General features: G+C 35.6%; 1 long non-coding RNA gene across 1 annotated transcript in view; it reads right to left on the bottom strand.

Moving 5' to 3' along the window:
- Positions 1-24,927, bottom strand: part of LOC144340557 (uncharacterized) — a 115,234-nt gene that overhangs the window by 5,444 nt on the left and 84,863 nt on the right. Inside the window, exons 9-10 of the long non-coding RNA XR_013416805.1 lie at positions 16,557-16,698; positions 14,782-14,992 (exon numbers count right to left, since the gene is read on the bottom strand). This is a non-coding gene — a long non-coding RNA (uncharacterized LOC144340557). The remainder of the gene's footprint in view (positions 1-14,781; positions 14,993-16,556; positions 16,699-24,927) is intronic.

The following is a 24,927-nucleotide window of genomic DNA, read 5'->3' as shown; positions in this document are numbered from 1 at the left end:
GCAGCAGGACATAGAAGTCATCATGGAGATAATGATTTATTTAGTTATAGTGAATAAAAATAAACTGACAACAGGTTTAAATAATTAGACAATAGGTATATAAACTATAGTGCATCCACCATAAGGCTATTGATACTGCTGAAGTAAAGACACCAACAAATAGAACAGAAAATAATGAGAGATATAGAAGAGGGAAATTTACCTAAAGTAAATGAATGACTAAATATACGGCACATGTCAAGAAAAGTTAATAAAAAACTAATAAAAACATATTTAGTTATTAAATTTCAAAAATCCATTCTTCAAGTTTCAGGAAAAAAAAGCAAGTTACATAACAAGTGGGAAATCTGATTGGCCTCAGAATAAATATTGAGTTTCAGAAACAATGTAACAAAGTCTCCATTATATAGAGCAAATTGCTCTTCAGTTATAAATACAACAGAAAGGCATTTCTATACATTAAATAACAGGTTTAATGAAATTTTACAAAAATGAAACTTAAACCCTACTTGAAGATTAAATGCAACCGATGAGGAGATAAATCATAATAAAAAATACAGAAATTGTATTCGTTATTATGTATAACCATGGTTATACAACAGGTGGCTGAACACTTACTTCATTTAAGTATGACCTAAGATAAAACAACTGAGGTAATTATTATTGCAGAGTAGAACAGATATATAATAAACCATCACAAATTAAATATTATAAAATCAAAGTCAGAAGAAAAGAGAAATAGAGGTTCCATATTATATCATCTTTCAGAGAAGGAGTTAATTAATGATGATTACTGAAATTAAAATATGTAATTTCAATCTATGCTGACTACAAGTTATTGATAGTTATTAATTTTTTAATTTAGAGGGACATTTTGGTACATGTTACCTGATATGATGAAGACAATATGAAGTCCTACAATTCTTTCATTCACCTTAGTCGCATTTTTTATTATATTCATGTCAAATTAAAATTATTAGCTGCTATTTAAAAATAGCATTTATCCAAGCATATTACTTAGAAATTATGTTGTCTTTTCCTTTCTCATCTACAAAATTTTGTCTCAATTTTTATTTCCTTCTCAACATATATAGAAAAGTTGTTTAAATAATCTATATGGAATATTAATGGTATTATTTCTATTTCAAGTAATTTATTGCTTTCATTAAAATCATGTCAGATTAAAATTGCTAGATGCAATTTTTTAATAACTTTTTCCTAGTTTTTAGTTTGGCTTAATTTAGTTTAGGTTGAATATGCATTATCACTTAAAATTGGCATGATATCGCTTCAAAATTATTTTGGTAAATTAATTTTTGACATAATTATTAAAAGTCCATAGAAAATTATTGGGAAGACCACGCTACAAAGATAAGACTCCTACTGAAGGAGGTGGAGCAAGGTGGCCGACTAGAACCCTCCAGAAATTCCCTCCCTCAACCTCTGCAGGAACATAAAATCAAACAATTATCCATGCAAAAAAGCACCTTCATAAGAACCAAAAATATCAGGTGAGTGATCAGAGTATCTGGGTTTAGCATAATAACTAGGACACATTGAAGAGGGTAGGAAGGAGAGTCTCTCATGTTCCCTACACTATCCCTACCCCAACTCCCAGCAGCACAGTCAAGAGAGAAAATCTGTGCTTGGAGGAGGCAGAGCAAAGTGAATTTGGAACTTGGCATTGGAACTCAGTCCCACCGTGTCACAGTCAGAACACAGCACAGGGCAGAATTCTGTTGATGCCATTAAGGCAAGCCCTGGGCCAGAGGAGACTTCATCACCCAAGCAGGAGGCAACTGAGTCCCAAACAAACAAGGCCAGACTGTGAAGACTAGAACAAATATCTTAACGATTCAATGCCCAAACAAAGACAAATGTTCATAAGCATGAAGGACATCCAGGAAAATATTACCTCACCAAACAGATTAAATAAGGCACCAGTGAACAACCCTCGAGTGACAGAGATATAATCTCTCAGATAGGAAATTCAAAATAAATATTTTGAGGCAGCTCAGCCAACTTCAAGATAACACAGAGAAGGAATTCATAAATCTATCCAAAAAATTTAACAAAGACATTGACATTTAAAAAACTGGAGCTGAAAAGTTAAATAGATAAACTCAAAAATGCAACACTGTCTTAACAACAGAATTAAGCAAAAGAAGGAAGTAGTGAACTCAAAGATGAGCTATTTAAAAATAGGAAGAGAAGAAAAAATAAAAAGAATACAGCGTGCTTACAAAATCTAAAAAAAAGTCTCTAAAAGGCAAAATTAAGAGTTATTGTCCACAAAGAGGATGTAGATAAAGAGATCAGGGTAGAAAATTTATTCAAATAAATAATAAAGTACTTTCCAAACCTGGGTAAAATTATTAATATTCAGGTACAAGAAGTTCACAGAACATCGAGACACAATCCATATAAGACTGTCCCAAGGCATATAATCAGCTCCCAAAGGTCAAAAACAAAGGATCTGAAAAGCAGCAAGATTAAAGCAAGTAACATCTAAGGTCTGATACATCTAGCAACAGACTTCTCAGAGGAACCCTTACAGGCCTGGAGGGAATGAGAATCACATATCCAAAGTGCTAAAGGGTAAAAAAAGCTCCAACTAAGGAAACTGTACCCAGCATAGCTATTTTTCAAATACAAAGGAGAAATAAAGACTTTCCCAGATGAACAAAACCTGAGATAATTCATCATCACCAGACGTGTCTTATAAGAAATGTTAAAGGGAGTTTTCCAACTGCAAGAAAGGATGCTATCATGAAGCAAGAAATCACCTAAAGGTAGAAAAGTCACTGGAAAAAGTTAAGTACACAGAATTCTCTAATACTGCCATTGCAGTGTGTAAACCATGCATACATTTAGTATAAAGACTAAGAAGCAAATCTATAAGAAATAATAACTCCAAAGATTTGTTAAGAGATAGGAATTGTAAGAAGATATATAGATACAACATACAACAAAAAGTCAAAAACTAGGGGGATGGAGTTAAACCGTGGAGTATTTTAATTTTTCTTTGCTTCTGTCTTTTCTTCTTTGGGATCAAAGTTAAGTTGTCATCAGTTTAAAATAACTTGTTACAACTCTAATATATTTGTTTCAACCCTTATTGTAACCATAAAGCAAAAATCTAACAAATACACTAAAAAGGAAAAATGAATTAAAACATACTGCCAGAGAAAATCATTTATCCACAAAGCCAGTAAGAAAGAGAAGATTTATTGACACTGAATATAAATTGACTACATTCTCCAGTTAAAAGACATGAAGTAGCTGAATAAAGAAATAAGACACAACTATGTGCTCTCTACAAGAAACTCACTTTACCTATAAAGACATGTGGACTGAGAGTAAAAATGGATGAAAAATAAGTAAAGATGGAAAAAGATATTTTGTGCAAACTGAAACCAACAAAGAACAATAAGTAGCTATACTTAAAGTACATTTGAAGTCAAAAACTGTAAAAAGAGACAAAAGTCATTATATAATGATTAATAAGTCAATTCAGCACGAGGATATAACAACTGTATTTAATTGTATTAAATATATATGCAACCAATTGTATTATATATGCAACCAAAATTAAAGCAATTGTTATGGTTTAAACTTGTGTCCTCACACGAATCTCATGTTCAATTGTAATCCCAGAGTTGGAGGTGGGACCTGGTGGAAGGTGATTAGATCATGGGGGTGGAGTTCTTATGAATGGTTTAGTGACATCACCCTTGGTACTATATAGCCAGTGAGTTCTCATGAGATCTGGATGTTTAAAAGTTTGTGTCATCTCCTTCATTTTTCTCTCTCTTCCTTCTGTTATGGTCACATAAGATGTGCTTGTTTCCCTTTGCCTTCTGCCACGATTGTAAGTTTACTGAGGCCTCCCCAGCCATGCTTCCTGGACACCCTGAAGAACCACTAGTGAATTAAGCCTCTTTTCTTTATAACTAACCACTCAGTCTCAGGTATTTCTTTATAGCAATGCAAGAACAGACTAATACATCACCCAGACATTTAAAGCGAGTATTAAAGATAGACTGCAGTACAATGATAGCAGAGGACCTCAAAACCCAGTTTCGGCAATGGACAGATCATCCAGGCAGAAAATCGACAAAGAAATATTGGAATTAAACTACATGCTAGGCTAAATCAACTTAACTGACATTTGTAGAACATTTCACCAAACAGATGCAGAAAACATTCTTCTCATCAGCACATGGAACATTCTCCAGGATCAACTATACGTTAAGCCACAAAACAAGTCTTAACAAATTCAGAAACATCAAAATCATATCAAGTTTCTTTTCTGACCACAGTAGAATAATACTCTAAACCAATAACAAGAAGAACTTTGGAAACTATAAAAATACATGAAAATTAAACAACTTGTTCTCAAACCACTAGTGGGTCAACAAAGAAATTAAGAAAATTTAAAATTTTTATTGAAACAAAAATGGAAAGAAAACATACCAAAACCTGTGGAATACAGCAAAAGCAGTACTAAGTGGAAAGTTTTTTGTTATAAATGGCTACATCATAAAAGTAGAAAGACTTCTAATAAACAACGTAATGGTACACCTTAAAGAGCTAAACCCAAACCAAACCTAAAATTAGTAGAAGACAAGAAATAATGCATGTCAAAACAGAAATAAAAATTGAGACTAAAAAAAAAAAAAAAGAGATCAACAAAAGAACTTGGGTTTTTGAAAAGATAAAATTTGGAAACTTTTAGCGAGACTAAGACAAAAACAGAAGAACCAATAAATAAAATTGGAGAAAAAAGAAGACATTACAACTGATGTCACAGAAATGCAAAGAACCGTTATAGACTATGATGAGCATCTATATGCTAGTAAATTAGAAAACATAATAGAAATGTATGAATTTAGTCTAGAAACATACAAACTATGAAGGTTTTACCATAAACAAATAGAAAACCTGCACAGACCAGTAATAAGTAATGAAGTAGAAACAGTAATAAAAAGTCTCATCAAAGAAAAGCTGAGGAACTGATAGCTTCACTGTTGAATTCTATGAAACATTTAAAGAAAAATAACACCAATCCTACTCAAACTCTTCAGAAAATTGAAGAGGAAGGAATACTTCCAAACTCATTCTAGATGGCTAGTATTACCCTGATACTAAAACCAGACAGAGACTTGACAACAACAAAAACTACAGGCCTGTAGTTTCCCTGATCAACATAGATGCAAAAAGCCTCAAAAAACTAACAAACCAACTTCACCAACGCATTAAAAAGATCATTAAGGCCGGGTGCAGTGGCTCACACCTGTAATCCTAGCACTTTGGGAGGCTGAGGTGGGCAGATCCACGAGGTCAGGAGATTGAGATCATCCTGGCTAACACAGTGAAACCCTATCTCTAATAAAAATACAAAAATGTGGCCGGGCGTGGTGGCAGGTGCCTGTAGTCCCAGCTACTTGGGAGACTGAGGCAGGAGAATGGTGTGAACACAGGAGGTGGAGTTTGCAGTGAGCCAAGATCATGCCACTGCACTCCACGGTGACAGAGTGAGACTCCGTCTCAAAAAAAAAGAAAAAAAAATCATTAACACAACTAAATGAGATTCATCTCAGGGATAGAGTGACGTTTCAACATACACAATCCAGTCAACATAATACATCACATAATAAAATGAAGGATACCTCACATAACAGAATGAAGGGCAAAAATCATTTCAATCAATGTTGGAAAAGCATAAAATAAAATTTAACATCCTTTCATAAAAATACTCGCAATAAACTGGGTATAGAAGAAACATACCTCAACTTGATAAAAGCCATATAAAACAAACCCATGGCTCATGTCATACTGAATGGGGAAAGGCTGAAGGCATTTCCTCTAAGATCTGGAACAAGACAAGGATGCCCACTTTTACCACTTTTATTCAATATGGTACCAGAAGTCCCAACCAGGGCAATTAGGCAGGAAAAAGAAAGAACAGGCATTTAAACTGTAAAGGAAGAATTTGAATTGTCCTTGTTTGTGTCTTTATATTTAGAGAAACTTAAAGACTTTACCAAAAAAACTGGTAGAACTGATAAATTAATTCAGTCAATTTGCAGGATACAAGAATCATTAGCATTTCTATATGCCAACAGTGAACGATGTGGAAAAGAAATCAAGAAAGCAATCATTTTCACAATAGCCACAAAAAATACCTAGGAATAAATTTGACTAAAGTTTTTATCTCTATAATAAAAGCTACTAAACACTGATGAAAGAAATGGAAGAAAATGCACAAAAAAGAAAGATATCTCATGTTATGGATTAGAAGAATTAATACCATTTAAATATTAATATTACTCAAAGCAATCTACAGATTCAATGCACTCCCTATCAAATACCAATGGCATTCTTCAAGGAAATAGAAAAAACAATCGTAAAATTCCAATGGAACCAGAAAAGACCCCAAATAGCCAAAGCAATCCTGAGCAAAAAGAACAAAGCAGGAAATATCACACTACTATACTTTGAAATATACTACAAATCTATGGTAACCAAAACATAGTACTGGCATAAAAACAGACACATAGACCAATAAAACAGAATAGAGAACCCATAAATAATTCCTTGCATTTACAGCCAAGTCATTTTTGACAAAGTTGTTAAGAATATACATTAAGGAAAGGACAGTCTTTTCTATAAACAGCGCTGGGAAAACTGGATATCCATATGCAGAACAATAAAATTAGATTCCTATCTCACCATCTACAAAATTGACAAATGGGATCATATCAAACTAAAAAGCTTCTGTACAGCAAAGGAAGCAACCAACAAAGTGAAGAAACCACCTACAGAATTAGGTTGAATTAGAAGAATTATGCCCCTTCCCTCACCATATACAAAATTAGTAAAGAATATTTGCAAACTATCCAAAAATGGACTGCTAATCAGAATATATAAGTAACTCAATAGCAAAAAAAAAAAAAAAAAAAAAAAACCTCCAAATAATCTGATTAAAAATGGGCAAAAGACCTTAAAAAGCATTTCTCCAAAGAAGACCAATGACCAACTGGTATATGAAAAAATGCTCAACATCATCAAGGAAATCAAAATCAAAATCAGATACCATCTCACCCCAGTTAAAATGTGTTATCAAAATAGAGAAAATAAATGCTGCCAAAGATGTAGAGAAAGGGGAACACTTGCACACTGTTAGTGGGAATGTAAATTAGCACAGTCACTATGAAAAATAATATAGAGGCTCCTCAAAAATCAAAAATACAACTACCATATGACCTAGCAATCCTATTGCTGGGTATATATCCAAAAGAATGGAAATCAGTATATTGAAGAGAGATCTGAACTTCCCCCTCTTTATTTTTGCAGCACTATTCACAATAGTCAAGATATAGAATCAACCTAAGGGTCCATCAATGGATTAATGGATAAAAAGAAAATGTGGTGTATATACATAGGCAATGGAATATTATTCATCCATAAAGAAAAGAATGAAATCCTATCATTTGCAGTAACGTGGACTGAACTGGAGGACATTATGTTAAGTGAAATAAGCCAGGCACAGAGAGACATATCACGTTCTCACTCATAACTGGGAGCTAAAAATATAGATCTCATAAAAGTAATGGATAGACCGGTGGCTACCAGAGGCTAAAAAGGTTTGTGAGGGCAGGGGATAGAAGGAATACTACCTGGTGTTTGATAGCACAATAGGGTGACTACAGTCAATAATAACAACTTATTGACTATTTAAAAATAGCAAAGAGAATTTGGAATGTTTCCAACACAGAGAAATGATAAATGTTTAAGATAATGGATACTCCAGTTACCTGGATTTAATCATTACACATTGTATGCTTGTATCAAAATATCACATGTACCCCATAACTGTGCGTAACTATTATGTATCCAAAAAAAAAAAGTAAATATTTAAAAAAACACAAGTCTCCTACTACATAGTGAAGGGCAAAGAAAATCAGCTTTGGTCAGACTTCTGAGACAATCCTAAGTAGCTGAGATTTGAGCTGCTTTGTTTGTTACTTCCAAGAAAAATGTGAAGTTTCCTTTCCCCCCCATAATTTTTAAACCCCACCTATTCTATCTTCTAGCCATCACTTCTTTTGTTTAATTCACCATATAGTTGATGTACGCAGCAGGAGGAGATTGTCTAGGGAGACAGAAGAAGAAAGCAAAATAAATGAAGGCTGGTAAGGATTAGAGGAGTGAATGGATACTCATCTCTATTAGTCAGGATTGGCTAGGTCCTGTGATGGTAGCAAATTATCCCAGAGTCTCAATGTCAGTAGTACAACAAAGTCTGATAAAGTCAGGAAGCTCCTCCTGGCATAAAAAGCTCTTCCAAAGCTATTGCTCAAAGAGCCAGACTGTCACTATCTTGTAACTCTGCCATCTTATTAGGCAATCCCAACAAGAAAGAATGGACAGCAGTGATCCCCAACCCCTGGGCTGCAGAACGGTACCCATCCGTGGCCTGTTAGGAACTGGGCCACACAGCAGAAGGTGAGCAGCGGGCCATCAAGCATTACCACCTGAGCGCCACCTCCTGTCAGATCAGCAGGAACATTAGATTCTCCTGGAGCGTGAACCCTGTGGTGAACTGCACACATGTGAGGAATCTAGGTTGCATGCTCCTTATGAGAATCTAATGCCTGATGATCTGAAGTGGAACAGTTTCAAGTTTCATCCTGAAACCATTACTGTGGAAAATTTGCCTTCCTTGAAACCAGTCCCTGGTACCAAAAAGTTTGGGGATTGCTGATATAGAGGACTCATTCTTGCTTATTTTTTCCATGGGACTAAAAGTGGAAAACCCCAGTGTGTGTAGCCCATTGACCAGAAATAGTCATGTCATCTGGTCTAACTGCAAGAGGAGGTAGGGAGTACAGTATTCCTGTGTGTTTAAGAAGAGGAAAATAAAACAGGATTTGGAGAACACTTAATATTGCCTCTTCTATGTGATGTGAAAGTGAGAAAATTATGTGATTAAACATAATAGCCTGCAAAGCTAAAGAAACAGAATGCCTAAAACATCATATTGCATATACATTATAACAGAAAGATAAAAGTCTGAGAATAAATCGCTAGCGAAAAACATGCTCAAATATATGAGACCAATTTGTTTTTTGTTACTTGTAACACTGCCCATAATAGGGAAAATCAGGAGAAAAATTGTTTACACCTAAACAAATTAAGGCATATCCATGCCACAGAATATCACCAAGAAATTTAGAAGAATGAGTTACATCTGTATACAAAATTTACTGTATGCCAACAAATTCGATATTCTAGATGAAATGGACAAATTCTGAGAACGATACAAACTACCAAAACGGACCTAATTTTTTTTTTTCCAATGAAGAGCCCTAGAACAATTAAGGTGAATGAATTCATAATCAAAAAACTTCTCGCAAATAAAGTTTCAGGACCAGTTGTCATCAGTTAATTCTACCAAAGGTTTAAAGAAGAATTTACACCAATCTTTCACAAACTCTTCTGAAAAAATAAAGAGGCCATAAGCAAATCTGAAGGGGAGGAAACACTTCCCAACTCATTCCATGATGCCAGTATTACCCTGCTATCAAAATCACATGCAGATATCACATGGGAAAAAAATCACTAAGCAGGCCAATATATTTTATGACTATAGATCTTCAACAAAATACTAGCAAACCAAAAACAGCAGCGTTTACAATGAGTTGTACACAATGACCAAGTGTGTTTTATCCCAAGAACTCATAATTGTTTCAACATATGAAAATCAATGTAATATATCATATGAATACAATAAAGAACAAAAAATACATTTTTATCTCAATAATGCAAGAAAATCATGTGACAAAATTTAACACATTTCTATGATAAAAACCCTTAACAAATTAGGAATATAAAAGAACTTAATCTGATAAAGCATATTTATGATAAACCTAAATGCTCCCTATGGTTAGGAGCAAAACAAGGATGTCTGTTCTTGCTGCTTTTATCTAATATTGTAAGTGAGGTACTAGCCAGGGCATTTAAGCAAGAATATAAAACACACGATATATAGATAAGAAAGAAAAGAGTAAAACAATCTCTCTGACATTTTTTTTTCTATACAAAAATCTCAAGGATTTCACAAAAACAAAACAAAAAACAGCTAAAAACAAGTTCTACAAGGGTGCAGTATACAAAATTAACATACCAAAGCCAATTGTATTTCTATACACTGATAATGAACAATCTGAAAATAAAATTAAGAAAACAATTTCATTTACAATGGTGTCAAAGATAATATATTAATATAATTTTTAAAGTGTAAGAAGTGTAAGACTTATGTACCAAATACTATAAAACATCATTGAAAGTAGCAAACTAACAAAGACTAAATAAATTTTAAAAACCCTATGTTCATAGAATGAAAGAATATTGTTAAGATGGCAATACTCAAATTGATCTACACATTCAACACAATTCTTATCAAAATCTCAGCTTATTTATTTCCAGAAAGTTGCAAGCTGATTCTAAAATTATCTCACGCCTTCTGCCAAAGTTAAATCAGAATGGATGAAAAACCTAAAAACAATAGCTTAGACTCTAAACTCTTATGAGAAAAGATATGCATAAATCTTCATGACCTTGGGTTAGACAATGGTTTCTTACATATAATATCAAAAGTACAAGTAATAACAAAAAATAAATGTTAGATTTCATTAAACAAATGTAAAAGTGTACATCAAAGGACATTACCAAGAAAATGAAAAGACAACCTCTTCGCAAGTTGTATAACAGATAAGGGTCTAGTATCCAGAATATATAAAGAACTCTTACAACTCAACGAGAAAACAGATGAAAGGTGTGAATAGACATTTCTCCAATGATGATAGACACATTCCCATGAGCACATGAAAAGATGCTCAACATCATTAAACCCAAACCACAATGAGGTGCCACTTCACCCCCACTAGAGGCTATTATCAGAAAAACAGACAACAACAAGGATGTGTGGTTATCTTCCAATATATCTGATGTGATTGTAAAATGGTGTCTCCACATTGAAAAACAGTATGACAGTTTCTTAAAGCTAGTGTTACCATGCCTGAAACCAGGTGCTACAATGTGACCCAACAATTCAAATCCTAGGCACATATGCAAGAGAGATGAAAACATATGTACATAAAACATATCCTTATAAACACTTGTACATGAATAGTCATAGCAGCATTATTCATAATAGCTAAAAAGTAGAGACAACACAAATGTCCATTGATTGGTAAATGGATAAACAAAATTTGTTATATATACACAGTGGTGCATTATTCAGCCATAAAAATGAATGAATTACTGATATATGCTACAACATGGGTAGACCTTGAACACATGCTATGTGAGAAAAGGCGGATGCAAAAGACCACAGATTCTACTCATGTAAAATGTCAATAGCAGGCAAATTCTTATACACACAAATTAGATTAGTGCTTGCCTGAGCTTTGGGGAAGGGAAGAATAATAAATAAGGAGTTTCTTTGTTTCTTTTTGGGTGATGACAATGTTCTGTAATTAGTATTATTGACGGCTGCACAACTTTGTGAATTTACTAAAACCCACTGAGTGGTTTAACATAAGAGTAAATTTTATGGTACCTGAAAAATAATTATGGTATGCAAAAATGCATAAGAAAAAAATTATCAAGTTATATTGCCAATGGAGAGAACAAAGTTGTAGGTTAAAATAGAATATAGTCCTAGCTATTTAAAATGTTTGCTTATCCATGTACACATTTATGTGTGAAAATGCATAAGAACTAAAGTGATGTATATTGAACTCTTAACAGTTGCTACTTCTGAAGAAGAGTACAGTATTGGGAAGATTTTTAAGGGAGGACTCTATACTTTGTCTTCTTTGAATGTTATATAAGGAGCACATGTTCATATGTTATAGAAAAACTAAAAGTAAAATAAAGTTAGGTGTTATAAAATATAAACACTATTTTACCCCACTTTCAATGCCCAGTTCAATTCTCCCCATTTTATAAAGTCTTCCCTACTCAGGCCGGGCGCGGTGGCTCATGCCTGTAATCCCAGCACTTTGGGAGGCCAAGGCAGGCAGATCACCTAAGGTTGGGAGTTCGAGACCACACTGACCAACATGAAGAAACCCCGCCTCTACTAAAAATACAAAATTAGCTGGGTTTGGTGGCCTGTAATCCCAGCTGCTCGGGAGGCTGAGGCAGGAGAATCGCTTGAACCCAGGAAGTGGAGGTTGCGGTGAACCAGAGATTGTGCCATTGCACTTCAGCCTGGGCAACAAGAGCGAAACTCTGTCTCAAAAAAATATATTAAAAAAAAAAAAGTCTTCCCTACTCCATCATTTACTGATTTGTTTTATCTGCACTCTTAAAACTCTTTCCCTTTATACACTACATAATTTAGTGCCTTATCATACATTTAACTAAACTGATTACATGGGAGAACCCTTGATAAACTGTAAAACATAACATAAATGCCATGCCAATATCAATATGTTGGGCAATGTCTTTTGGAATTGTCAGTGTGAAATTAAGAATAGCAAAGCTAAAAATGGAGGCCAAGGTCAAAAGTTAGAAAAATTATGGGCGAGCTGCCAAACCTAAGTCCTTAAAATAATAGTGATGTCACAGGTCAAATGGAAGTTTTATATTTTGGGTTGACATAAAGACAGACTTCAAATATAATAATTTCTGCGCAAATCTAAGCAAGTGGTGTTTGGTAAGAAAGTAAGCAATTATAACAGGTCCAGAATTCTCATAGAAAAACGGTAACAACAACAAAAAAAACCAAGACGTAAGTGGAAAGGTACGTCCCAAAATAGTTTCAAAGGCAAAGTTTTTGTACATCGTATAGTTTTTATTTTTGCACTCACATTTTCTCATATGTTACCCTCATTTTCCCAATTACATTGCAAGATTGGAATATACCAAGATTTGTTGGATTTAGGAAAAATGCTTATATTTATCATGCAGCCTCTATATGATTAGATTACATACCTGATTAGTTTTATTGATTTAACTGATAGGTACTGAGCAGTTACAGTGGGTTGAAAACTAAAAATTTACTTTCCAAAAATATTAAGTCTGTTCCAACTAAACCCAAAGTAAATATTGAGTGGTCATGATCACCTAATAAAACGTGTGGTGCCTGTTTCACAGGGGTCATGATAAATCTGACGTGGAAAATAAAGTAGAAGAGGGAGTTTGTCAGTGCTTGATTTTATCTGACTGTCCCAAACAGCCAAAGTGTCTGACTGAATTTTTAAAATTAATCCTTCTTTCTAACTTTCACTAATGGTATTATGATTATTGTTAATGTTCTAATAGCAGATAATATGTATTGAGGGTATACCTTGTACTGGGCCCTCAGCAGAACATTTTTATATGTAGTATCTCATTTAGTACACCAGTGCTATAAAGTAGTAACTATAATCACATATATTGGACAGACGAGAAAACAGGTTGAATGAGTATCAACAACTTTACCATGACCACATAGTAAGTGATAACGACATGACTCCATTTTGAGCCTAACTCTCCAATTTATGTTCTTTACTTAAATACTACTTAGCTATACAATACTTAATATCTGAACATCACTCAGGATCCTGGGTTCCCATCCTATCCTGCCATGGTCATCTCCTTCAGGACCTCAAAGGAAGTAATTGTCTAGAGCACAAGGGGAATTAGGGCTTCAGCCTTCAACCCCAATAAAATAACTAGTGAATTAGTCTAGATTCTGCCAGTGACTCTTCTTGAGGAGGCAAATGCTGGGCAAAGTGGCCTCCTTTTGCCTTTTGTCCTGGGCCCACCATCCACTTACTGTGCCAGTGCTGAAGAAGTATGAGTCTAGAAAGAAATGGCCAATCCAAGAGCAAGACGGAGTTTGAGCTAAACACAAAAAATGTCCATTTTTTAAATTTGGCTAAATAACCAGGCACAAAAAATGCCAACATCAGCCTATCAAGGGAAATTCTGCAAATAATCTACTTCTATTATTTTGGATTTGATTAGATGATAAGACAGTGGATTTGATTAGATGATAAGAAAAGGAAACTTCCAGAGCTAAGGAGAATGAAAGCAATTTTCTCCAAAAGATGAGGGTTCTAGAAAGTTATTTCCAGTGCCTCCATTAACCTGGCAGGCAGGAATACACACTTTTAATTTGCCTGGAACTGATGACACCAGGAACAAATTAAATATGTAATCAATCATACTTTTAAATGGAAAAGCAATAGGTTTCTGCTTACAGATAGCTTGAGAGAGAGATCCAGAAGGTGTAGCATTCATCTGAGTGCAAAGCTCACATTAGAGAGAAACTTTACTTTACCTTTATGATTAATAAGGAAAAGATTTTCAAGACACCAGTTTTTTGTTTTTAGAAAGTGACATAATATGGAAATGAAAGAAAAAGAAAAAGGTAGAAATTAGGTTACTCCTGAGAAATCAGTGTTTATTTGGGCTAAAAATCAGTAACAATGCCAAAGAAAGAAAAAAAAGAATTCACATAAATTGGAAAGGAAATATGGCTGTTAATGAAAAGGAGCACACAAACAAACCTCCAATGCACAAAGCAATGAATCCCTCACTATCCCATATTTCAAATGAACCACTAGAGAGGGAAAAAATTGATAGCAACACTTGCAGCTGAAAAAACTCTTGCAGGGATAAATTATCCTCTTTCTTCATGTTGCATTTTCCCCATGATATTCCTCTTGGTATTAGGCAACTCTTTAAAAAGAAGATACTTGCAAGCACTGACCTCGCCTTTGACTATTTGTCTGTCTCCACAGTTCTTCGCAGATATTACTGAGCATCACCATAGATGTCCTTCTTCACCTCTTTATCCACAACTGAAGTATATCCACCTCAAAGCCTCCAGAAGTCCACACATTAGATCCATCAGCACAAATCTGCAAAAGCCATTTCTCACTGAGTGGATGATGATGCAATGTATTAGTCTTCTATCACCGTCTCTCTGATTATTTTCAAAGACATAGCTACTTATCATTAGTGATCTAGTTAGCGCTAGTAGAAACAGCAGCAGCAGCAAACATCCTATATACCCTCCTAACCCCACCTCATTCTTGTAAGATGTTGCTACTATTTGAATTATTATCCCATTTGTAACTTAACCTCAAATAGGAGATTATGGGTTTCTTTTTCTTTCTTTCTTTTTCCCAATGGGGCTAAAGCCAGCAGGGAATCTTCATTAAAATTCACCATAAGGCCCATTTGTTTGCCATTTCCCTTCCCCCAAGTCACATATTCCTCCCACCCTGCTGTGAACTGCTCAGAGCAGAGGAATGACCCGTGGAATCTCATGGTCCTGTGGAGGTCCAAATCAAGCTGCTCCTGTTTGCCAAATAAAGATGACATATATTTACCGTCTCTGGACACCCCTCCAAATAGTAGTATATTAACAACTTTATTTTATTCTGTATTTTAGGAAATGACATCACTTTCCTCATGAACAGGTGCAAATACTGCTGACATTTAGAACACTCCTCAAAGGTAGGGACTAAGGATCTAGGCTTGCATGATTGTTAGTTCTTACTGGAGACCAATATCAGAGGGCATTCTTGGGTGGTTATTATTGTTGTTTGGTTATTGCATTCTTCCTCTCTGTTCTGATGAGACATAACTATGCCAGAGTCATACTTCATATTCATCTATAGGAACATCTGGCCCATGTCTAACATTTAATTTCCACACCATTAGAGTCAAACAATACATGTACATCAGTAGATAATGTAATGCATTATCACACAAGGCAGAGAGTAGCAATTTATTAGCCTAATTTAAAATAGCCTTCAGCAAAAAATAGTGCATCTTAATTCAGAGTTTTGAATGGAATGACATGTTTTCAAGTAAAATTCAAAGGTATATACTCAGACATGCTTTGGAAAAAGTTTCCTACATATATTGTCTTCTGCATTATTCAAGGAGGGAAGATCAATTCTGTTTTTTATGTTCCAAACAAATCTAATCCATAATAATACAAAAAAAAAAAAAGATAGCCTTGGGAGAAAATAAGAAAAGGAATTCCTTGGAACTTAGAAATCACAACTTCAGTGTACAGGCTGCTAAGAATCTCTTTGCACATACTTAAAATCACAAAAAATTTTTTGCTTTGAATGTAGCATGAATTTTGTCTCTATTTCCTCTCTAAGACATTTTCATTACTATTTTAGGTTTGTAGACAATGAATATGTAGAGTGTTAGTTTGTCTTTGTAGGAGAATATTATAACTTTTATGAGAATTTAAGTGATGTAATATTAGAAATTAGCTTAAGCTATACAGCTTGCAAAAATCATTGTAATTATTACAAACATTCAAATATCTTCTCAGTTCTTATTAATGAAAACCAACCTCTGCTTTTTTAACACATATATTTGATATAGGAAGATACCCAGTGCTTGTTAACACTGACAAAAACCTTCTCCACTTCCTTAAATAATACAATGGAAATTATAGTATATGTTTAGAGCATATATAGATTAGCACAAATTCTAAATTCTGTGACACTTACCAGCCTCACCAGCATAGTCATAAAGCACATTGCATATGACAATTCAGCCTTAGAAGAGATGGAGAAAATTTGTCATCTTGAGGTCCTCAATAGTACTTAAGCTGCTATTGAGACTTCTCTCAGCAATGATATGCAAGTCCATGGCCAGGCCCTGTGGTGAATGCAAATGACATAATTTTTATGAGCTCTCAGATTAATGGAAGAAGTAAGGGATGCACATACGTAACCAGAATACATAGTATAAAGTGCTGAATGCCATAAGAAAGTTGGAAAAATGCTGCGGGAGATAAGGGAGAGAGGAACTGTTTCTGGCTATGGGCAACAGAAAGGCTTCAAAAAAGGAATTAGCTTTGTGCTGGAACTTGGAGGACAGGCTACATACTGGAAATGTTCAGTGATACAGCCCAGAAGGCAAGGTCCTGGTTTCTAAACAGTCACTGAGGGAGTACAGAATTAATGTGGATCATCCTGACCCCAAGTCCCCACATCCTACTACTAAATTTTCTCCTGATAGTACTAATCCTTAGCTTGAATTCATCAATTAGGTTAGAAATATTTGCTCCAGTTCAGCTCTTGAGATCTTATATCTGAAACCTATATAGTGATTAACATTTTGTTCCCCTCTATCATACTCTGTCATTGTATGTGATCAATTTGGTTTGGTATTGCTACCACCTGTGCTGTGACTAAAGTGGGAGCAAATGCAGAAACCACCCAGGATGTTAAAATTTTGTACTAATCCCTGACTGCTTGAACTAATTCCAGTGAACTTCAACCTTTTACAAGTCAGTTCCCAAAATATATTGTTACCGTTGATAGTCTTCAAATGAGTTTGTGGCTCCCATTGGCATAACTTTATCCCAAAAGCCTTGAGCTTATCATATATCCAGTAATTTTGTCAGCAATCTCAAATAACTATTTACATGTGTCATACCTTATGCCCAATCTGTGGCACAGGGGCAGATATGCAAATTAGGTCTCCCAGTCTTCCAAAGTTTTCTAAAGCTGGGCGTGTATTGTGACCTTGAGTTTCATCTTTCTGTTATATATTATAATAAATGTAACAAAATAAGTTAAAAATAAGGGTAAAACTTAGAAATTCACCTTCCCAGTCTCCATTCCTCAGCCTCAGTCTCATTTCCCAGAGACAATTACATTTAAATATTTCTAATTTTTTTTTTTTTTTTTTTTTTTTTTGAGACAGAGTCTTGCTCTGTCGCCCAGGCTGGGGTGCAGTGGCCGGATCTCAGCTCACTGCAAGCTCCGCCTCCCGGGTTTAGACCATTCTCCTGCCTCAGCCTCCCGAGTAGCTGGGACTACAGGCGCCCGCCACCTCGCCTGGCTAGTTTTTTTTTTTTTGTATTTTTTAGTAGAGACGGGGTTTCACCGTGTCAGCCAGGATGGTCTCGATCTGCTGACCTCATGATCCGCCCGTCTCGGCCTTCCAAAGTGCTGGGATTACAGGCTTGAGCCACCGTGCCCGGCCAATATTTCTAATTTTAGTTCTAGTGTTTGTCACTATAAGTACTGGGCTTTAGATAGCTTATACAGACTCTATTCTACAAAGAAGAGAAATTTAGTTCCCTTACTAGAGTCTTCTACTATTTTCATTCTGATTTACACTATTTTCAGTTTTTCAAGTGGTTGCCTTCATAATTTTAAATGATACTACTCCTTCAATTTTGAGATTTCAACATTGAAAATCATACAAGATTCTTTCTTCTACTCAATAATATTGAGTGTCCACATGGATCAAATGCTGCACTGGATTCTAGCAATAAAATGAGTAAAAACAGACATAAATCCTGCCATAGTGAAAATCACCACTTAATGAAAAGGGTGATCAATAATAACAAAACAAAATAAATTATAAGTATGGCCCAAAATAAAATCATTATGAGATAAGTCATGAGAATTTATATTAAGGAGGTCAGGGATAGTTTCTCAGAAGAGACCACCCTTGATAAGAAATCTGACCAATGAGTAGGATTTAACTATGTGGAAAATTGTAACAAAAGCTTTCTAAGCAGAGGAACAGCTTGTGCAAAGACCCTGTGGCGGAGAAGTAATGATGAGTGTCAGTGGGACTCAAGTGGAGAAAGTCAAGAACTGCAGAGACATAAAAAAGAAAAGATAAATATCGACGGGCCATTTGGAACTTTGCAGCGTTTATAAAGGAGTTTCGCCTTTATCCTAAGATCGAGGAAAAGTCACTGAATTCTGATCAAATCATGATCAGAATAAGGTTTTTGAGAGTTTACCCTAATCACAGCTTAGTGGATGTAAAGAAATAAACTGAAATTTTATTTCTTTCCCTATAGATCTTATTGCTCAGTCTTAACATTGCTTTCAAATTGGCAATAATTTTATTATTTTTATTAGCTTATAACTATACATAAGCCTTCAATATTTCCTCTGTAAATTGGGTGTAAATGTTAAAAACAATAAAAATATCTACTACCCTATGTCCTAGCAATCCCATTCCTAGGTATTTTCCCATCCACAAATGAGTGCACACATCCACCAAAATATTGTGGAAAGATGTACATAACAGACTCATTTATGACAACCAAGAACCAAAACCAAGTCCAATGTCCAACAACAAAAATGGCTAAATTATAGCATGTAAAGAAATACTACACAGCAATGAAAAGAGAATGAACAACTGGTAAACACAATGACAAGAATGACTCTCACCATGGCAGAAATTAGACACAAAATAATACACACCATTGGATTACATTTGGATGAAGTTTAAGAACTGGCAAAACTAATGAATGAAGAAAGAAGTGTGAATGGTGATTACTATTTTGAGAATGGAAGGGTATGACTAGAAAGGAGCATAAAGACTACTTTTGGGTGCTGGAAATGTTATATATTTTCATCTTAGTAGTGTTTACTTAGGTGTATACATCTTTAAAACTTGATCAAACCTCCTAAAGATTAGTGAACTTGATACTCATTTGACCACATATATTCTACCTCAGTAAAAAATGTAAAAAACAATAAACAGCATTTAAAATACTAAGATATTGCAAATATGTCATCCAGATCCAAGTGAGATATCTGGCACATATTCATATGTACCCCTGCAAGGAGATTATCTTAAGAGTGAAAGTCAAATTCATTCTTTAAAAAATATTCTATCACTTTCTCAGAATCATGCCATATGGACAGTGAACTTCCAAAGTCTATATGTCAGAAAATGTCTTTATTTTACTCTGACTTTATTAATTGTTTGGCTCCAAATCATTTTCTGTCAGAACATGGAGAGAGTTGTTGCATTGTTTTCTAGAATATGGTGGTGTTAATGAAAAGTTTAAAGTTATTTTGAGTTTTATAACTTTTAAAATTTTATTTGAAAGCTGTAAGAAATTTTTTTACACACAGTGTTCTGAAGTTTCACCATAATTTATGTAGATACATTAGATTTCTACTGCAGCTTAACAAATTACCACAAATGTAACTTTAAAATAATACTCATTTATTATAGCACAGTTTGTGAAGGTCAGAAGTCCAGGAAAGGCCAGCTGAATCCACAGCACAGAGTCTCTCAAGGTTAAAATCAAGGTGTTTACTAAGCTACATTCTCAACTGGCTAGGGAAGCGTCAACTTCCGCACTTCCTCACGTTTCTGGCAGAATTCACTTCCTTGAAGCTGTAGAATTTATGGAAGCTTGCTTTTTCAAAGACAGCCATAGAAAGAGAATCTCTTCTTCCTGTCTCTAGTCCAGGGAGCCTTTTTAAAGGACTTGCTTGATGAGGTCAGGCATACCTAGAATAATCTCCCTTTCGATTAACTAAAAACTGTCTGGGGACATTAATTCTATCTGAAAACATTCCTCATCTTTGCCACATAACGTAACCTAGTATGGGAATGACATCTATCAGAATCAGGGGTCTCTCCCTATATTTAAGAAGAAGAGATGCCATAGGGCATGTACACAGTGGGTGGGATTCCTGGGGGGTATTTTAAAACACTGCCTATCATGTATTTTTCACACAATTCCTTTTCCTTTTTTTCTTTTTCTTTTTTTTTTTTTTTGAGATGGAGTCTCCTTCTGTCATGAAGTCACCAGGCTGGGGTGCAGTGGTGCAATCTCAGCTCACTGCAACCTCCGCCTCCAGGGTTCAAGTGATTCTCCTGCCTCAGCCTCCCGAGTAGCTGCATGCGACTACAGGTGCGCACCACCGTGCTGGCTAAGTTTTGAATTTTTAGTAGAGACGGGGTTTCACTATGTTGATCTGAATGGCCTTGATCTCTTCACCTCATGATCTGCCCGCCTTGACCTCCCAATGGGCTGGGATTACAGGTGGGAACCACTGCGCCCAGCCCTTTTTGATACTTTGATAACCAGAAAATTCTGAATAATACTAAGCTCAAATAATTGTTGAGTAAAGAAATAAACAGGCCGGGCGCGGTGGCTCAAGCCTGTAATCCCAGCACTTTGGGAGGCCGATACGGGCGGATCACAAGGTCAGCAGATCGAGACCATCCTGGTTAACACGGTGAAACCCCGTCTCTACTAAAAAATACAAAAAACTAGCCGGGCGAGGTGGCAGGCGCCTGTAGTCCCAGCTACTCGGGAGGCTGAGCCAGGAGAATGGCGTAAACCCAGGAGGCGGAGCTTGCAGTGAGCTGAGATCTGGCCACTGCACTCCAGCCTGGGCGACAGAGCTAGACTCCGTCTCAAAAAAAAAAAAAGAAATAAACAGATACTTTACAGCTCCTTTCAAATCTGGAGATGTGAATCTTTACTCTGCCCAAAGAAATTTTCCTGTTGCATCTTCAATAATGTGTTTTACTTTTTTTGTGAACACTTTGATTGATATATTTTAATAAATATTATTCATAGCTCAATATTTTCACCCATTTAAAATTTTTTTTTGTCTTTTTCTTTATGTTCTATATATATGTAGAGAGATATTTATGAATATTTTGTATCACCAACTTTAACAATTTGTGTCCAAGTTGTTATTCAGTTATCCTATCCAGTATTTTATTTTGACAATCATATGCATTTCTAAGGACCAGTTCTAGTTATTTTATCTTACTCAATTCTGGATATAATGGCTTCTTAGATCTCTCTGAGAATACCAAAATGATCATGTTTAAGTTTTCTTCCTGAATTATCTATTTCTTTCCAGAATCGAGTTTCTTTTTATAAGGCCCCTTGTTGCTGCTTCTATGCATGTATCTGGTGATTCTTGATTATCCACTCACAGTTGTTCATGAACCACTAAGTAATTTGGATATAGTGGATGAGTCTGTCTCCAATGCGCCATGCTCTTTCCATCTTTGTACTTGAGCTCATACTGTGACTCCATCTGCATCTGTCAGGCCTTCTTAGTTCCAAAATTCACAAATAGCTCCCATCTTTTAGTATTCACTTACAATGAATAGCACACAGTACATGGTGTAGAAGAGTTTTTTATTTTAATTTTTAGAGACAAGCTGGAATGTCACCCAGGCTGCGGTACAGTGGACTGATCATAGCTCCCTGCAGCCTCAAACTCCTGGGCCCAAGTGATCATTCCATCTCAGCTTCCCAAGTAGTTAGGACTACAAGTGTGTGCCGCCATACCTGACTAATTTAAAAACAAAAACAAGAACAAAACCCCAAAACTTTTATAGACGGGGTCTTGCTATGTTGCCCAGGCTGGTCTTGAACTCATGCGCACTCAAGCGATCCTCCTCCCTTGGCCCCCCAAAGTGCTTGGATTACAGATATGAACCACCATGGCTGGCTTCCAGTTTGGAACCTAATATCAGTTGAACTTACATTAGCAAGTCACTGATGTGGTTTGCCTCTGCAACTTGTGGTCTGTTTTTCTATTATTCTCCCTTGAAATAGTGGGATGACTGCAGGCTTTGTCTACATGGGTAAAGTGTGCATTGTAGCATGACTGATTTTAGTATGTATCAAAAGGATCCAGCCAGTTGGTTTAGGGTCCAGCCAATATGGATGGACTTACTCTGGTGTGTGATGTCATCCATTACTCTGGGAACATATTATCGTTTTCCCCTCTTGGTCAGATCTGCCTTCCTTTTAAAATATCTTGTCTGTTGGATGGTTTACATTAGTGTCTGCTCTACTTTTTCATGTATCAGCACCTGTATTTCTAGTTCTCCTCTGGCAAACTGTTGCATTTCCTTAATGGCAGCTCTCTGCTTGTATCACAGGATAGAAATGGCTATGATTCACATGGGGAAGTGTGTCTGGGGTGCCAAGACATTAGTGGCTGAGTTGTTTCATAGAGAGTATGTGAATTAATTCCTTGATAACTACCGTAGCCCATTTCTGCTCTCACTGCTTGACAGTTCTGAGCATATGGACTTCTTCTTCTCTGCCAGAAAGAAGAGCTTCCACTCTTATTGCATCATTTGACTCTGTTCTGGTGGTTTATTATTAATAAGATTCCATCTCCTTTCTATCTTTCAGGTGAATGCTAGATCAGAAAATTCTTACTAATTGAGAGCAGGACTTAATGCACAAGCAAAACTTATTATATCATGGTTCTTTTAATCAATCTTTGACTATCTAGTTTGCAAACAATAATAAGTACTGTAGAAGATCAAAAGGAAGAAAAAGGTCTCGTCATCCCAGGACTTCGGAATCTAGGAGGATTCAAATAATAATAATGAAGGAATAAGAACATTAAGAGGCACAAAAGAAATAAATGAGCATGTTATGAATCATACAGAATCAAACTTTTGAACTGACTACTGCTGAAAAGCCTGATATGTTTGAATCATGAATTAGGGCCCACGCCATTGAGGAGCTACCATGACCTCATTCCCAAGCTTTGTGTAGGATAAAGTTGCTAAATCTGAAGGGCTGGTAGCTCAAGAGGATAATGTCTAACAGTGATGAAGCTATTGCTCAAATAAGTGGAACGAGTTTCAGGCTCTTCCCGGGTGCTGCCTTGGGCTTCTCTGTAAGTTATTATATGCTTAGTAATTGAGGGTAAGACTTAAAGCACAAGCAAAACTCACTATATCATGGTTCTTTTAATAGAAAAACTATTAAAAAAATATAATAAATATGATAAAAACTATTTACTCATAGCATATATATTTCCTCCTGATATCTAATTATGTGCTTACTTTCATTTCCCTTTCTTATTTAGCATAGATGTACAGACCTGGATTTGAGTCCTTCATTCATTACTCATGAACTGGTTAATCTTAGTTGAGTTCTTAAGTCTCCTTAACATCCCACTTATATAAAATAGGGTCGATAGTAGGACCTAATAAATAGGATTGTTTTGAGGAGAGTACACAGTACCTAACAAGTAATAAGAATTCAATAAATGCTAGTTACTTTTACTCTTTATGTTTTTTGCCATATTTATTTATTTAATAGAAAACCTATTGTATTGTCAGGAGTAAATATATAATGCACCAGGGCACATTCGTTTTCTGTTTCTGTGCAATAAATTACCACAAACCCAGCAAGTTAAAACAGCACAAATTTATTATCTCACAGTTTCCATAGGTCAGAAGTCTGGACATGGCAAGACTGGTTTCTCTGCTGAGGGTCTCATAAGTCTGAAATGATGGTGTCAACCAGACTGAGTTCTTGGCTGGAGACTCTGGAGAAAAACTGACTTCCAAATTCATTCTCATTTTTGGCAGAATTCAGCTTCTTGCAGTTATAAAACTGAGGTCTTTGTTACTTTGCTAGCTGTCAGCGTGGGGCTGCTCTCAGCTCCTAGAGGCCACCCTTACCATATGGCCCCCTTTCTATTGCAGTTGTTGTGCCAAGTCAAATCCTGTCATATTTCAAGTCTTTAACTTTGTCTTTGTCCTCTAGACCCAGATTTAAGGGGCTCCTGTGATTAGGTTGGGCCTATCCAAATCATCTCCCTTTTGGTTAACTCAGAGTCAACTCATTAGCATCCCAAATTACATCTGCAAGATCTTTGCTGTGTAACTTAACCAGAGTGATGTCCTTTCATATTCAAGCATTCCTCTTACAGTTAAAGGGAGGAAATTATACAAGAATGGGTCCTTGAGAATAATTTTAGAATTATGACTATCACACAGGGTCTCAGAAATTGCATTCCCCATGACACCAACACTAAAGGAGGAGAAAAACTATTAAACATTCCCTTCCCCTTCCTCCATTCATATCTACCCCCATTAATTTCATCCATGCGCAGCCAAACTCCTCTGAAAAGAGAAAAGCAAGAAATTCCTTATTGTGGTGAGAGGATTCTGCCCTTGCACTTTGTATTGAGGTCTATTTTTACTAGGCTAAATCAGCAGTATGAGGGACTTAAGGTAAGAAATGCTTTACTTTTTCTATTCTTAACCTGAGAATCAACCTGAAAACCCTGATCCCCCTACCAAGAAAAGGGAAATGAATCAAATTTA

Source organism: Macaca mulatta, chromosome 4 (genome assembly GCF_049350105.2).
Source record: "Macaca mulatta isolate MMU2019108-1 chromosome 4, T2T-MMU8v2.0, whole genome shotgun sequence".
In the NCBI taxonomy this organism is placed as follows: domain Eukaryota; kingdom Metazoa; phylum Chordata; class Mammalia; order Primates; family Cercopithecidae; genus Macaca; species Macaca mulatta.
The sequence above is the reverse complement of the archived record's forward strand: the minus strand, read 5'-3'. Positions and strand labels throughout refer to the sequence as shown.